Raw genomic sequence first — 17,483 nt, 5'->3', positions numbered from 1 at the left:
AAAAAGCCCCGGGACTTACGCGCATCCCTGGGCTCTGCGCGCGCCGGCAGCCTATGCAAAATAGGCGCGCCGGCTCACGAGGGCCCTGCTCGCGTAAATCCAGCCGGATTTACGCGAGCAGGGCATTTAAAATCCGCCCGTTAATGAATTGGGCCTCATCAGTGTTATAAAGTAACAAAATTCAGTGATGTTTCTGCTAGTCTGGTTCATGCAGGATCGGGAGGTGGTTCTTTACTCAGTGTTTGGGACACAGTAAGGGCAAAGGCTATCGGCGCCATTTTGAATACTGGCAGTCGACGGTCCGAGTGCAAGAGATCACTCCAGGACCCCCGCTGGACCACCAGGGACTTTTGGCAAGTCTTGGGGGAGACTCCTGACTCGGGCCGTTGGCTGCCGGTATTCAAAATGGCGCCGATAACTTTTGCCTTTACTATGTCACAGGGGCTACCGGTGCCATTGGTCGGCACCTGTCACATGGTAGGAGTACAAGATGGTGCCATCCGTCCATTGCTCCTACCATGTGACAGGGGCCGACCAATGGCACCGGTAGCCCCTGTGACATAGTAAGGGCAAAGGCTATTGGTGCCATTTTGAATACCGGCAGCCAACAGCCTGAGTGCAGGAGATCGCCCCAGGACCCCCGTTGAACCACCAGGAACTTTTGGCAAGTCTTGGTGGGGTCAGGAGGGTGGGGGATTTTTTCATTAATGATACGTTGCATTCGTGGGGGTTCGCCATATGTTTCAGGAACCCACGAATGCAACAAATAGGGACCTATACATTGCGGATTGCGCATTCGTTCAAAACAAATGCACATCCCTACCCAGAAGGGCATGTTCTTATGTTCTTAATTCAACTGGGCCATGGCCAATCTGATCCATCAGGGGCCGCAGTGCTCGGGATCTTGTCTAGAACCTGTAGAGTCTACCTGGTTGCTGATCGCGGCTACCGCTCTCCCTAACCTTTTCCTCCCAAGTAAAAGGTCTCAGGAGACTCAAACTCCACCTTGTTCCCTCCGGGAAGACATCCTGCGGGCTGTCTTTACACAGCTAACCTCTTTAGTCATTCCCCTTATCATTTTGGTCACCCTTCTCTGTACCTTCTCCATCGCAACTATCTTTTTTGAGATGCGGCGACCAGAATTGTACACAATATTCAAGGTGTGGTCTCACCATGGAGCGATACAGAAGCATTATGACATTTTCCGTTTTATTCACCATTCCCTTTCTAATAATTCCCAATTTTCTGTTTGCTTTTTTGACTGCTGCAGCACACTGTACCGACGATTTCAATGTGTTATCCACTATGACGCCTAGATCTCTTTCTTGGGTGGTAGCTCCTAATATGGAACCTAACATTGTGTAACTATAGCATGGGTTATTTTTCCTATATGCATCACCTTGCACTTATCCACATTAAATTTCATCTGCCATTTGGCTGCCCAATTTTCCAGTCTCACAAGGTCTTCCTGCAATTTATCACAATCTGCTTGTGATTTAACTACTCTGAACAGTTTTGTATCATCTGCAAATTTGATTACCTCACTTCTCGTATTTCTTTCCAGATCATTTATAAATATATTGAAAAGTAAGGGTCCCAATACAGATCCCTGAGGCACTCCACTGCCCACTCCCTTCCACTGAGAAAATTGTCCATTTAATCCTACTCTCTGTTTCCTGTCTTTTAGCCAGTTTGTAATCCATGAAAGGACTTCACCACCTATCCCATGACTTTTTACTTTTCCTAGAAGCTCTCATGAGGAACTTTGTCAAACGGCTGATGCTTCCACAACCACGGCAGGCCCAAGATAACTGGGTTCACGGCCTTAGGAAGGACATAGAAAGAGATGAGTTCTGAATGATCAGGCCCAATTCTCAGCGAAAGGGTCCATGTAGTCTGAGTCACCAAACCGGGGAGGAAATCTCTATGAACTGAGGAAAGAGCCAATGGTGGTGACAAGGGACACATGGATATTTGATATTGGTCCACGAGTTCCTGCAGAATAAAGTTTCCCCCGGCGCCAGAGTCCACTAGGACCTGGGTGGTAAAACAGGTGGGTTGTTCCAAGGAGGCTGGCAATAGGAATAAGGGTGATGCCATAGCGAAAACAAAGGTTATTGACTCTGATGTCTCCCGGCGTGGGGTAATATCCTTCCTTTCTGGACATTGAGGTAGCAGGTGACCAGAGTTCCCACAATAGAGGCAAAGGCCTAATTGGCAGCAACGAGACCTCTCAATGTCCATGAGGCGAAGACAACCCTGTTGCATGGGTTCCTCTGAGGAATTCCCCGAGGGCAAGGGGTGGTCGTGGTTGGAGAGGAGTGGTTCCCTAGGGCGACTTCTGAGTAGAACAGTTTTCCCGGGCCCGCTCCTAGAGTCATCTGTCGATCTTCCACGTGAGATCGATGAGGCCTTCAAGGGATGTGAGAAGCTCTCGTGCCGCAAGTTCATCCTTGATCCTGAGGGCCAATCCCTCCAGGAAAATAGTGTGTAAGCTGTCCCCCTGCCAATTTAATTCTGTGGCCAGGGTACGGAATTCTATCTCATAGTCAGTTAAGGAGTGAGTCCCTTGGTGTAACTGTAAGAGATCAGAGCCCATAGCGGGAAGCCTGCCTGGTTCCTCGAAAACCTGCTTAAAGGCCAAAACGAATTGTGGGAGATTCAAAACAAGGTGTTTGAGCACTCCCACAGAGGGGAGGCCAAGCCAAGACCTTGCCATCCAGAAGGGATAGAATAAAGGCCGTCTTGACTAAATCATTTGGGAAAAGCACTGATTGGAAGGTAAAATGCATATGGCATTGATTTCAGAATCCCCGACACCATTTGAGGTCTCCCGTGTAACGGGGCGGTGCAGGCAAGGAAATGACCGCTCAACCAGGATTGGAGGCTGGCACGGAGGCCACTGGGGATGGTGGTGGGGCATTGAGTTGGGTCAGGGAGTCTTGGCGAGCTGCAAGATGGTTCACGTCTGCCACCACCGGTTCTAGGACAGACTAGTTTTTGGAGCTTCAGAACGAGCCCAGGAACAGCCTTCAGCACAGCCAAGTACACCGGGTGTGAATCCAATCGGGCGTTTAGGCACTCTATGAAAGTAGCCAATGCCTCCATAGCATTGGGCCAGCTATTGAGAACATGTGGTCTCTTATTTTTGTTAGGTGAGTATTCTGTAATGATGGCACAGCTAGTAGTTCTTTGTTCGACGGGACCTGTATGATTGTAGAGCTACATCAAACAAACCAGAGTTGTTAGAATGGATGGAGAAGTGTATTAATGTTAGGACTTTGTAGTTGATGCGGGCTTGTATAGGTAGCCAATGAAGAGCTATCAGTGAATGTGATATGTGATCGAATTTCCTTGAACCAGTTAAGAGTCTAGCTGCAGCATTTTGTAATAGTTGTAGTTTTTTAGAAGACAATTGGGAACTCCGAGTAGAAGTGAGTTATAGTAGTCTAAATTTGAGAAGATGAGGGTCTGCAGAACTGTGTGAAAGTCTGCATGAGTCAGCAATGGTTTCAGTCTATGTAGTAAGCGCAATTTGGCATATCCTGATTTGATTAATTTATTTACGTGCTTTTCCATTGTTAGGTTCTCCTCAGTCTGTATACATAAGTCCCGTACTTGGTCAGAGATCATAATATAATGAAATTTGACATAATCACTGAAGGGCGAATAAGGCAAACTACTGCAGTAGCATTTAACTATAAATGGAGACTATGAGAAAATGAGAAAATTTGTTAGAAATAAACTAAAAGGGGCAAATCACAAGTTTAAAAAGTTGTAGTAGGGATGGACATTGTTTAAAATTACCATCCTTGAGGCCCAGACAAAATATATTCCATGCATTAAAAAAGTAGAAGGAAAGCCAAATTATTATTTATTATTATTATTATTTAATAACTTTTATATACCGACGAACGTTGGGAACATCTCGCCGGTTTACATATAACAGAACTTAGCAACAGGCTTTACAATTATTGCATAATTAAATAAGGAACATTAAGAAATGATTACCTATGTGGTTTAATAGTGAGATGAAAGAGGCCATGCCAAAAGGGCATCTTTCAAAAATGGAAAACAGACCCAAATTAGGAAAAGAGAGACGAGCATAAGCACTGGCAAGTTAGATGTAAAAAAGAAATTTAAAATGCTAAGAAAGAATTTGAGAGCTAAAAACAAGTAATAAAAACGTTTCCCGTCGATAACCAGGCTGAATTAGCCATGCTGTCTGGGATGTCCTCTGGGCAGTTTGGAGGAGGAACTTCTCTCAGAGAATACAGAGTTTTGGTCTGTGTGGCTGCACAACCATTCCTGCGTGATTGCCCTGGTCTCCTCAGTTCTTTTTTTACGTGCAGTTCACTGGACGCACAGATCAATTTCTCTCTCCTCTTCACCTTGGTGAATCCTCAATGACACTTTTCAGTGCTCAAATGGCTCCGATGACCTCCAGATTTAAATATTGCCAGTATGGCAAAATTATGTCCGTCACAGACGGTCATAATTATTGCTTCCTGTGCTTGTGGCCTGATTATGAGCAATCGATGTGCTGCGATTGCAGCAGGATATCTCCAAGGGCCCAGAGACAGCAGGCCGCAAAGATAGCCGGGCTCAGAGAGTCCAAAGGTGCCTCTTCGGGTTCCTATGCCCCAATCCCGACACATCTCTCTGCTCATTCATCACCGGGGCCTAAAACTCACTGCCCCAGGCAAGAGAAAAGGGTGCCATCAATTGGTCCAATGCCATTTACAGGTACTCAGAGCAAGCAGGGCCAGGTGGGGAAAGCTCCCAGAGTGCCCAATGTGACTCAAGCCATTTTTAAAGCACTCACAGGTAGATTTTAAAAACTTTGATCGTGCAAAAGCAGTCCCATACTCGCATGAGCAACGTGAATTTTAAGAAGCCGCGAAGTACACACGTACATACTAATGCATGCATCAAGAACATGGGAGTGGAAAAGGGGCAGGGCGTGGGCTACAAGAGTATCTGCAGATTTTAAGAAAAACTGACCATGGCGCACGTCAGTGTGTAATCCGCATAACTTTACTACTACTCCTAATGAGAAACAAGTCTGGAAGTCTCGAGTTTTAGGGATTTTAGCAAGCATGAGGGTTCTGGGTCATGTGGGTGGCTTATAGGATGAAGAACCAGAAGGGGTCTTCAAGATTGCTGAACTTTCCCTGAGTATATATATGGTATATATATGGTAATATATATATACTCAGGGAGGGGAGGGAGGAGAGGGGAGGGGAGAGAGAGAAAATAATGACACTTTATATATCTACCCCTGTAAGAGGGGCACTTTCAACTCAGGGTGGGTTTGAATCATAAGAACCTTATCCAAACCTTTTTTAAACCCAGTTACACTAACTGCTGTAACCACATCCTCTGACAATGAATTCCAGAGCTTAATTATTCATTAAGAAAAAAGAATTTTCTCTGATTTGTTTTAAATAAGCTACTTGCTAACTTCATGGAGTGCCCCTAGTCCTTCTATTGTCAGAGAGTAAATAACCAATTTACATTTACCTGTTCAAGTCCTTCATTCCTTCCCCCATGGCCAGGGTGCAAAGGTCTATAGCACACTGATGTAACACTGCACCCCCCCCAAATCCCCCCTGAGTTGAAAGTGCCCCTCTTACAGTGGTAGAATTATAGAGCGTCATATTGTCTCTCCTACAGTGCTCGCTCTCTCTCTCTGACATGGAAAACTGGTTTTCCCCTTGTGTGAGCATACATGTGGAAGAGGTATTTTAAATTATATGTGTGCACATGATATAAAATTACAATGTATCTCTGCTTGCGTGCTGATAAGGGGATGAAGGCATCGGAAAATGTTTCAACCTATGACGCACCTGAAGCATGATGCTCCTAATCAACAGTCTGCGTTGCACCAACCTGGGCATACGACACGCCAACCCAATGCCACAAGTATCAAAAGACAGGCAGGCCACGACACATAAGCCACGTACAAAGCAGGCAACAACCCAGAGTGCACTGGGGAGTGACTGATCTTCCAGACACTGTTCCTCAATTTCTCCGACGGAGTGGCCTTCCAAACACTGTCCCTCATAAGTCTCCAGCAGAGTAGCCATGAGATCCACAAATAGTATTCCTGCTGGAGGAACTGTTAGCTTCTGATCCTTCAGAAGTTAAGAAGGTCCAGGTTCTAATAAATCCTCTACATCTTCTCAGACAGTCTACTCAGACATCTCGTCCATCTCCAGATAAAAGAGGCAGTTACCTATGTTACAGGAACCTCTAACTAAAGACACATCTGGGACCATCTAAACATCACAAGGGTCCAGATTCCTCCATCTTGCTGGCAGCTTTAGCGACATCCAAGAAGATGGTTAAGAAACCTCCTTCATATGTTGGGGCAGCAGAAGACGTGGTTACTCCATCATCAAAGGAGAAACATTCCCCATGCACTGGGGGACCAGCTGCACAAGCCATGTCCCAAATTTCAGCCATTTTGCAAACCTTTTCTTGACTGGACGAGGGCCATCATCCGCGTCCACTGCCTAGTCCTTCGGGGGAAGGTTTCTCCTCACCTTCAAATCCTTCTTCTCCAGTTCCAGAACATAATAGTCCGCAACACCCGGATCCTACTTTTTTGCAAGAACCAGACAAGGCGGCTCTGGCCTCTCCTTTGACTTACTCAGGTATTTCAACTGCAATTCTGTCTGACCCTCCCAAGGACCCGCCAGAGCCTTCATCGCCTCCAGAAGACCTGATTTATTTTATTTTTATTTATTTAAAAACTTTTCTATACCATCGTTTAATAGTATACCATCACAACGGTTTACAGATAGGCACATAAATAAGTCTGGTTAGGATTATAAATTAGCTAGTAGGTGCCAATAAAGTTTCGGTTACATGATTCAAATAATATACGCTATTTGGATTGTGGAATGGAAATTCCATATATATGAATAATAGGATATCCATATATGAGAATACTGTACTCTTAAATTAATCTTTAGGTATGAGAAAAAATAATAAAGGAGGGATTACTGCTATTTGTTGACTTTTAACAGTGTGCCGGAGTTCTCTTTCTTGTCCGCTAGTATTCCTTACTCCCCACTCTCATTGTGAAAAGCTTTATTCTTTATTTATTCTAGGTTTGTCGAAAAGGTTGGCTTCATTCTTAAAATAGAGACAATAAAGGTGCCTGATCCAAGGTCCAAGGTATTGGGCATTAGGGATGTGAATCGTTTTTTAACGATTTAAATTATCGTCCGATAATTTTAAAATCGTCATTAATCGGTAAGGGACTCGATACAATAGGAATTCCCTCGATTTATCGTGAAAAATCGTTAAATCGAGTACAGGAATTATTTGTGGGGAGGGCGGGAAAACCGGCACACCAAAACAACCCCTAAACCCACCCCGACCCTTTAAAACCAATCCTTTACCCTCCCGAACCCCCCCAAAATGTTAAATTACCTGGTGGTCCAGTGGGGGGGGGGGGGGGTCCCCCGGCGCAATCTCCCGCTCTCGGGCCATCGGCGCCATTTTGGCTACCACTGATAAAAATGGCGCCGATGGCCCGATAAAAAAAACCCACCCCGACCCTTTACAAATTACCCCTTTGCTTCTCCCACCCTCCCGACCCCCCCAAAAACCTTTTACATGTACCTGGTGGTCTAGCGGGGGGTCCGGGAGCCATCCCTTCAATCATACCCTCGGTGCCGGTGCTGGACTGGTTTGAAAATGGCGATCGACTGCGCCGATTGCCTTTGCCCTCACTATGTCACAGGGAGCGACGGTCGCTCCCTGTGACATAGTGAGGGCAAAGGCGATCGGTGCCATTTTCAAACCAGTCCAGCACCGGCACCGAGGGTATGATTGAAGGGATGGCTCCCGGACCCCCCGCTAGACCACCAGGTACATGTAAAAGGTTTTTGGGGGGGGGGTCGGGAGGGTGGGAGAAGCAAAGGGGTCATTTGTAAAGGGTTGGGGTGGGGTTTTTTTTATCTGCTCAGGCCTCACTAAAAAATTAACGATGTGAATTGGAATCAGAACCGATTCCAATTCACATCTCTAACGATCCGATTTTTTTCTCCCTCCATTCGAACCTGATCGTTAAAACGATCGAGCACACGATTCACATCTCTATTGGGCATTCTAAAGATCTTTGACGTTCCATCAGAACCTACTGCATTTCCGTCCCATACAGTTCGTAATGTGGCTATAAATAAGGCTTGGGAGTCTCCATTTTCAGGTCACTCCATCTCCCAAGAAACTGACCTATTAATCAAGTTGACTTAGAAAATAGCCACTGCTATTACTAGCCTGGATTGGCCACTGTTGGAAACAGGATGCTGGGCTTGATGGACTCTTGGTCTGACCCAGTATGGCAATTTCTTATGTCATTATGACCTAAAATTCCGCATGAGGAAATCACATCATTATGCTGCAGTACACAACTGTGGTGGTTGAATTGGCCATGAAGAAGACTACATTCCAACACACCTCCAGGTAAAGACAATAAATACCTGGATGAATCTGGGAGAAAGGTTTTTCAAGCATCAATGCTTAAGGCAAAAATACAACACCAGTTCTAAACCACTCAGTACCAAATGAGTATTTGCAAACCCTCAAACCACACATTATTCCAGCAGCTGGTGTGCAGGCTCCTCCTCAAACTTTAATAGACATCAAGGAGGGACGAAGGCATCTTCTTCGTACTATTTATGAGGCATTCGAAACTTCCGCTCATACATCAGCGGCATCCATAGAGCCCGCGGGATAGCCTGGCTCCGTGCCAGTGTTATCTGAAAAGATGTACATGACAAATTGGCAGACTTGCCTTGTAAGGGGGATAACTTGTTCAGAGATCAGCTGTGAGAAACTGTCTCCCAGCTGAAAGAGCAGAATGTGGCAGTCTCATCACTCACTTTCCTATCAGAGCAACAGACCTCTTCTAAGAGATTCTGCTCCAGTTATAAAAAGTCTTTTTACCAAAGACATTTGTGTAGGTCCTACACTCCCTACAGACCAGCTCCCGAGACAACAGTGGCAGCAAGCCCAACTCAGGGGCTGCCAGAGAGGCCAGCGTATGCAGAAGTAACCACAGGAGCCCAGCCAAAAACCACAGCAGAATTTTTGAAAACATAGTTCGGCCACAGCTATCTTCAATGGTGGGGGTCAGATTATCCCATTTCTACAGTGTCTGGGATTTCATCACATCAGACTTTTGGGTACTGAATTTGGTTCACATGGGATACAGAATAAACTTCACAAGGAACACTTCACTCCCCCACCTCATCCTATCATTTCAGGATTGTGTGCAGAATTTGCTTCTACAACAGGAGGTGCATTCACTATTTCATCAACAAGCAATTCAGGTGCTACCTCCACACCAGCGCATTAAGGGATTTTATTCCCAATATTTCCTTATCCCGAAAAAGAGTGAGGTCTCCATCCCATATTGGACCTTCATCCCTCAACAAGTGCATTCGGAAGGAGAAATTCAAAATGACATCTCTCAAAACCATTCTTCCCTTCCTCCAACCTAACAATTGGATGTGCTTCTTAGATTTCAAAGATGCTTATTCTCACATCCCAATGCACAATCTTCTTGGCGCTACCTGTGTTTTCAGGTCAGTGCTCAACACTACCAATACAAGGTCCTCCCTTTTGGTCTTTCATCAGCAGCCAGAGTGTTCACAAAATGCCTAGCTGTAGCTGTGGCCTACCTAAGAAGGAAGGGTATAAAGGTCTTCCCATATCTGGAAGATCGGCTTCTTGTTTCCTCCAATTCCAAAATCTGCTGGAAAGCCTGGATTTCTTAATAAACTACGAGAAATCCAACCTTTAGCCAGCACAAGTGCTTCAGTTCATAGGAGCAAAGATAAATACAATCCTCTGCAGAGCTTTCCTTCCCACTGAGAGGATCCAAACATTTTGCACACTAGCTTTTCAGTTACAGCAACAGTGCACCCCTCAGCATGTCAAATACTCACTCTCTTGGGATACATGGCAGCAGCAATTTTACGTCATCCCGCACTTTTGCCTTCATATGAGTCATCTGCAGTGGGGGCTCAAGGCTCAATGTTCCCAGTACAGCCAACTGATGTCCTTAAAGGTAGCTATGGCTCAATCTATGAGGATAGATATAAAGTGGTGGCTGTCCCCATTGGTTTTAGAAATGGGGGCACCATTTCGCACCCCGATGCATCAACTCATTCTAGCCATGGATGCATCCACAAGAGGGTGGGGAGCTCATCTGCTAGATCTGAAAATGCAGGGCCTATGGTCTTCAATAGAGAGGACATTCCAGATCAACCTAAGAGCAATAAAGAATGCAATTTACACCTTTCTGCCTCAACTTCAGGGAAAAAGAGTTATGATGCACACAGACAACCAAGTAGCCATGTTTTATATAACAAGGAAGGTGGGTCCGGTTCCAGGATACTGTGCAAAGAAGAGGTGCAGATTCTGGAGGGGGCAGAAACACACTCCATACAATTACAGACAACTTACCTTCCTGGAGTAGTGAACACGGAAGCCAACAGACTCAGCAGGACTTTTCATCCTCACAAGTGGTCTCTACATCAGGAGATAGCAAACAATCTTTTCAGGACATGGGGCACCCCTTGTATGGACCAGTTTGCCTCAGAAAGCAACACAAGGCTGTCAAGGTTATGTTCCAAGTACCCGAGTCTGCACAGATTCTCGCAGGATATATTCCTCGTTCCCTGGGTGGAAAACCTTTTTTATGCATAACCCCCAATACCACTGATAGGTTGAGCAATCCAGAAATGCATCATGGAAGAAGCAGATCTCATCTTCATAGTTCCAGTTTGGCCCAGGCAACCATGGTACGCCTACCTAGTTCAACTTTCTGTTCAGCTATCAGTTTCTCTGGGCAATGGTGCAGACCTGCTATCTCAGAAGGAGGGCACTCTGCTGCATCCCATGCAGTCCTCCCTACATCTGATGGCTTGGAGATTGAGAGGGAGGCATTAAGCCACTTTTCTCTCATCAGGTATATGGGATATTCTGGTGTCCGCCAAGAAATCGTCCACAAGGAAAAATTATGCTTTCAAATGGCAACAATACTTCATTGATGCCAATCACAGGAGATAGATACGTTCTCCTGTCCCCCTGAAATGCTATTAGAGTATCTACATTTGCTCTGTATGAAGGAGCTGGCAATGTCGTCTATCAGAGTACACCTTAGTGCTATAGCTGCATATCATTCATCAAGAGATGGACTGTCTATTTCAACCCATCTGTTGGTGTCACGTTCATGAAGAGAGTACTAAAACTTCACCCATCATCTATTGGTGTCACGTTCATGAAGAGAGTACTAAAACCTTACCCATCAGTCTCAAAACCTCCTATCCCTTGGAATATTAATTTGGTGATAGAAATGCTCATGCTTCTGCCTTTTGAACCCTTAAAAACTGCCTCTATGAAGTTTCTAACATGGAAAGTTATATTCCTGGTTGCAATAACCTCAGTGAAATGAGTCAGTGAACTCTAAGCATTATTTCATTATTCTCCTTATTTGCAATTTTACCGTGCAAAGTCTCCTTAAGTACACATCCATCTTTCTTACCAAAGATTGTTTCAGCCTTTCACCTGAACAAAATCATTACATTACCTATGTTTTTCCCAAGACCTCATGAAAATGACAGGGAAAAGAGCCTTGGGATGTTACAAGAAAAGAACCCAGACAAATAACCGAGCTTCCCAGCTTTTTGTTTCTTACAGTCCAATTATTCCAGGGGTACCAGTAGCGAACAGAACATTAGCTAACAGGATAGCTTAATGTATTCACTTTTGCTACTTGTCCCAACCTTTGAGACTCCAATCCAGAGTCAACGTGCATCAGCTTAGCGCTGCGGCAGCTTCTTTTGCACATCTTCATAACCTGCCTTTACTGGACATTTGCAAAGCAGCTACTTGGTCCTCTCTCTGTTGCATTCGTCGGTCTTCGATGGCTTCGCCCCGCCTACCTCTCTCTACTTTTGTCTCCTCCCGCTCACCATGGACTGATGCCACCACGGCATCTGCTTGCCGTTCGCTCCGGCGTCCCCAGACCGGCTTTGGTGCTGCCTCCCGCCATTCTCCTTCAAGGTACCTCTAGGGCGTGCGCGTGCCCTCATCTATAACTCTACGTTGGCGTGAACCTCAGGGGTGTCCCCCTGTTCTGACGTCACGTCTTGCGGGTATATCTGCCTACAGTATTTGCTAGCTTGTTGAGTTAGCAATAGGAATCTTATGGATGGGATTCGCTCTCCGTTCCTAAGCTACTCAGCCACTCCAGCGCTAGCTGGAACTCTTACTACCCTTTGGGGTCTCTAATGGGGTACCCGCTCCTCAGGGGCCTCTTTGCTTCTTTCAGGTCTATCAGGAAACTGGTACTCGTGCCTCAAGGGCCCATGTTTAATGGAAAACAGTCAACATGGATTTACCCAAGGGAAGTCTTGCATCACAAATCTGCTTCATTTTTTTGAAGGGGTTAATAAACATGTGGATAAAGGTGAGCCTGTAGATGTTGTGTATTTGGATTTTCAGAAGGCGGTTGACAAAGTTCCTCATAAGAGGCTTCTATGAAAACTAAAAAGTCATGGGATAGGAGGCAAAGTCCTTTCGTGGATTATAAACTGGCTAAAAGACAGGAAACAGAGAGTAGCATAAGAACATAACATAAGAAATTGCCATGCTGGGTCAGACCAAGGGTCCATCAAGCCCAGCATCCTGCTTCCAACAGAGGCCAAAACCAGGCCACAAGAACCTGGCAATTACCCAAACACTAAGAAGATCCCATGCTACTGATGCAATTAATAGCAGTGGCTATTCCCTAAGTAAACTTGATTAATAGCCATTAATGGACTTCTCCTCCAAGAACTTATCCAAACTTTTTTTGAACCCAGCTACGCTAACTGCACTAACCACATCCTCTGGCAACAAATGTCAGAGCTTTATTGTGCGTTGAGTGAAAAAGAATTTTCTCCGATTATTTATTTATTTATTTTGTTTATTTTTCATTTTTATAAGTCTTAAATGTGCTACTTGCTAACTTCATTAAATTTTCTCAGTGGAAGGGAGTGGGCAGTGGAGTGCCTCAGAGATCTGTATTGGGACCCTTACTTTTCAATATATTTATAAATGATCTGGAAAGGAATACGAGTGAGATAATCAAATTTGCAGATGATACAAAATTGTTCAGAGTAGTTAAATCACAAGCAGATTGTGATAAATTGCAGGAAGACCTTGTGAGGCTGGAAAATTGGGCATCAAAATAGCAGATGAAATTTATTGTGGACAAGTGCAAGGTGATGCATATAGGGAAAAATGACCCATGCTTTAGTTACACAATGTTAGGTTCCATATTAGGTGCTTCTACCCAAGAAAGAGATCTAGGCGTCATAGTGGATAATACTTTAAAATTGACAGCTCAGTGTGCTGCAGCAATCAAAAAAGCAAACTGAATGTTAGGAATTATTAGGAAGGGAATGGTTAATAAAACGGAAAATGTCATAATGCCTCTATATCGCTCCATGGTGAGACCGCACCTTGAATACTGTATACAATTCTGGTTGCCGCATCTCAAAAAAGATATAGTTGCGATGGAGAAGGTACAGAGAAGGGCAACCAAAATGATAAAGGGGATGGAACAGCTCCCCTATGAGGAAAGGCTGAAGAGGTTAGGGCTGTTCAGCTTGGAGAAGAGATGGCTGAGGGGGGATAAGATACAGGTCTTTAAGATCATGACAGGTCTTGAATGAGTAGATGTGAATCGGTTATTTACACTTTCGAATAATAGAAGGACTAGGGGGCATTGCATGAAGTTAGCAAGTAGCACATTTAAGACTAATCGGAGAAAATTCTTTTTCACTCAATGCACAATAAAGCTCTGGAATTTGTTGCCAGAGGATGTGGTTAGTGCAGTTAGTGTAGCTGGGTTCAAAAAAGGTTTGGATAAGTTCTTGGAGGAGAAGTCCATTAACGGCTATTAATCAAGTTTACTTAGGGAATAGCCACTGCTATTAATTGCATCAGTAGCATGGGATCTTCTTAGTGTTTGGGTAATTGTCAGGTTCTTGTGGCTTGGTTTGGCCTTTGTTGGAAACAGGATGCTGGGCTTGATGAACCCTTGGTCTGACCCAGCATGGCAATTTCTTATTTTCTTATGTTCCTGTGTCGCTACCTGCAACCTCTACCCTTCTACTTGGAAGAACTAACTTACAGTTATCATCAGTGAGTACAGAAACTCTCTCTTTTCACAGTACTGCTTCACTGGAACCAGGAACTCGCTCCTCGAGGCCTGCTCTCTGCTCCGGTGCCAGACCTCTCGTCTAGTGGAATCTCTGTTACTGCTAAGTGAGTACAACGCTACCGAGTTTCTCTGCTCTATGGGATCAGGTACTCGCTCCTCCAGGTCTTGCTGTCCCTGTCTCGGAGCTTCTCCTATTTCTACATTGGGACTCTAAATGTTATTCTTATTGTGTGCTCATAACTCTCAGTCTCTTTCCACTACAGCATAGCCTTGCAGAAGATCCGCTGTTCCAGTGTTCTGTGCGAAACACGCCCAGCCGGACTCTACAAACTCTACTCACTACCACCACCTCTGGTGGCCATTCAAACTGTTTAATAAAAGATTCAAATCTGTGTGTGTCCAGAGTCTAGCCTGACACTGTGGTCCCTCAAGGGACTGCTCCCCCGTGGGCGTGGTCAGCTGCCACAGTGTCCAAGGATCCATCCAAACACCATTAACCATAACACTCTCCATACCTTCACATCTCAATATTGTCTAGAACAGCAAGCAGCTTCAGATGCCTCCGTGGGATCAGCAGTGTTGCATCATGCCACTAGAGCTTGCAGCTGTCCACGGGATCTGCGGGTTATGCACACAGATCTTAAGAACTAACCACATCAAATGTCTGTGTCATTCCTCCAAATACTGAATCAGAGGTTTGTGCATGATAACAACCCTAAGATGGAGACTCCCAGACAGCATGGCTAATTCAGCCTGCTTATCATGGAAAAAAAGCAAGTTTGCTTATGGTAAATGGTGTTTTCCATAGATAGCAGGATGAATTAGCCACACAGAGGAAAGCTCTGTATTCTTTGATTGTAGCTCCACCCCTCAGCCACCCAGAGGAAGTCCCAGGCAGCATGGCTAATTCATCCTGCTGTCTATGGAAACAGGGTAAGCAAACTTGCTTTTTTTTTTTTCAAGTACTTTCAAAACAAAAAGCCTGTGAGGTAGTCAGTTGGATTGCTAGATGATTGAGGGGTAAAAGGGGTGCTCAAAGAGGATAAGGAAATAGAAAAACTAAATTAATCCTGCGCCTCTATCTTTACTGAGGAGGATGTCATACCCACACTGGAAACATTTTTTAATGGTGATTCTGACCATCTAAGCTAGGATGTAATACATCAGATTTACAGACTAAAGAAATCAATGGGTCAGTGTGGTATTCACCCCAGAGTTCTGAAGGAAATCAAACATAAAATTATAGACCTGTTTCTGGTGATTTGCAACCTCTCATTTAAAACAGCCACAGTACCTGAAAACTGGAGGGTGGCCAATGTGACGCCAATTTTTAAAAAGGGGTCTGGAGGTGATCTGGGAAACTATAGACCAGTGAGCCTGACATCAGTGCTGGGCAAAATGGTAGAAGCCATTCTAAAAAAAAATGACTGACCACATAGATATTTAATGGAGGAGAGTCAACATAGTTTTTGCAAAAGGCAGTCTTGCCGTACCAATTTACTAGAGTCTTTTGAAGGTATAAATAAGCATGCAGATAAAAGTGAGCCATTTATTATATTTGGATTTTCAGAAGGCATATTGTTGGAAAAGTGGACCCTTGAGCTGAGACGAGGTTGTTGCTATCCCCAGGGGATGGTCCCTGTTGGTCCTCGTCATCGGGAGACAGTACTGGGAGAGAAGACCCAACAAGGCCTTCACCTATACCAGCCCACCCGTTCCCCATAGGTTGAGCCCTTGGGTACCGGGGGCAGGCAGGACTTAGGCGCGGGTCTCTCAAGCGTGGAACCAGAAGACAAAAGGCAGAGGCAGTGTTGAGTGAACCAGGGGTCAAGGCAGGCAGTGTTCAGCAGAGGTGAGGAGGCAAGCCAAAGGTCAGGGCAGGCAGAAGATGAGCAGAGTCGAATTACCATAAGAACAAAAGAACATGCCATACTGGGTCAGACCAAGGGTCCATCAAGCCCAGCATCCTGTTTCCAACAGTGGCCAATCCAGGCCATAAGAACCTGGCAAGAACCCAAAAACTAAATAGAGTCCATGCTACTGATGCCAGTAATAGCAGTGGCTATTCCCTAAGTCAACTTAATTAATAGCAGGTAATGGACTTCTCCTCCAAGAACTTATCCAATCCTTTTTTAAACCCAGCTACACTAAGGGGCCGATGCAATGCGGTGCACTGAGCCGAGTGCATTGTTGACCTGCAGTCTGACATGAGTAGAATAGGTGCTAATTAATCCCCTTATGCAATAAGGGGATTAGCACATATTCAATGTGCGTCCAATGCAGAGCGAATGTAATAGCTCTCTTCACATGCATGTGAATGAGGCTATTAGGCATTCACTCTCAATGCAAAAAAAAAAAAAAAATGTGCGTCTCAGATGCACACTTAACTGTCATCTATTAACGCCTGCCAGGAGCAGGCGTTAATAGCTGTGTGCATCAAAAAAAAAAAAGAAAAGAAATAAAACTTAAAAAAAACCTGATAGTCGGACCCATCACGTAAACAGACGCAAAGTTTATCGGCGTCGGTTTACCTTACCGGCGGACAGCCATGAAAACCGATGCCAATAAACTTAGCGTCGGTTTTCAGCAGCGAACGGTAGTCACGAAAACCAATGCCAGGTTTATCGGCGTCGGTTTTCATGGCTGTGCACCGGTAAGGTAAACCGACACTGATAAACTTGGCATTGGTTTTCCGGCAAACGGTAGTCACGAAAACTGACGCTGGGTTTATCGGTGTCGGTTTCATGGCTGTCCGCCATTAAGGAAAACTGACGCCGGTAAACTCGGCGTCGGTTTTCATGACCGATGTACGGCAGTCACAAAAACCGATTGGGTTTGCGTTAGCAAGGATGCGCTAGGATCGCGACCCTAGCACTCCTTGCTAACGCGACCCCCTCATTTAAATATTGCATGGCACCCACCTTGGGGGCAGCTGGGGCGCATTAAGAGAGCAGGCGCTGACTCTTCAGCGCCCGCTTTCTACGCGAGTTTATTGCATCGGCCCCTAAGTGCACTAACCACATCCCCTGGCAACAGAGAGTCAGGGCAGGCGGAGATCAAGCAGGGTCGAATTACCAGGCAAGAGTCAGGTCCGAGAGTCCAATCTGAAGGGAAGAGGAACAAGGCAGCAACCGGAGGCTAGGATCAGGAGCGCTGGAACCAGGAGTCAGGAACACAAGGCAAGGCAGTGTCAGGAATGCAGACAACTCATACACTCTGAACAGCAGAACCCGTTGCTGAGGCACTGATT

Source organism: Rhinatrema bivittatum, chromosome 4 (genome assembly GCF_901001135.1).
Source record: "Rhinatrema bivittatum chromosome 4, aRhiBiv1.1, whole genome shotgun sequence".
Lineage (NCBI taxonomy): Eukaryota > Metazoa > Chordata > Amphibia > Gymnophiona > Rhinatrematidae > Rhinatrema > Rhinatrema bivittatum.
Note: the sequence above shows the minus strand (reverse complement) of the source record.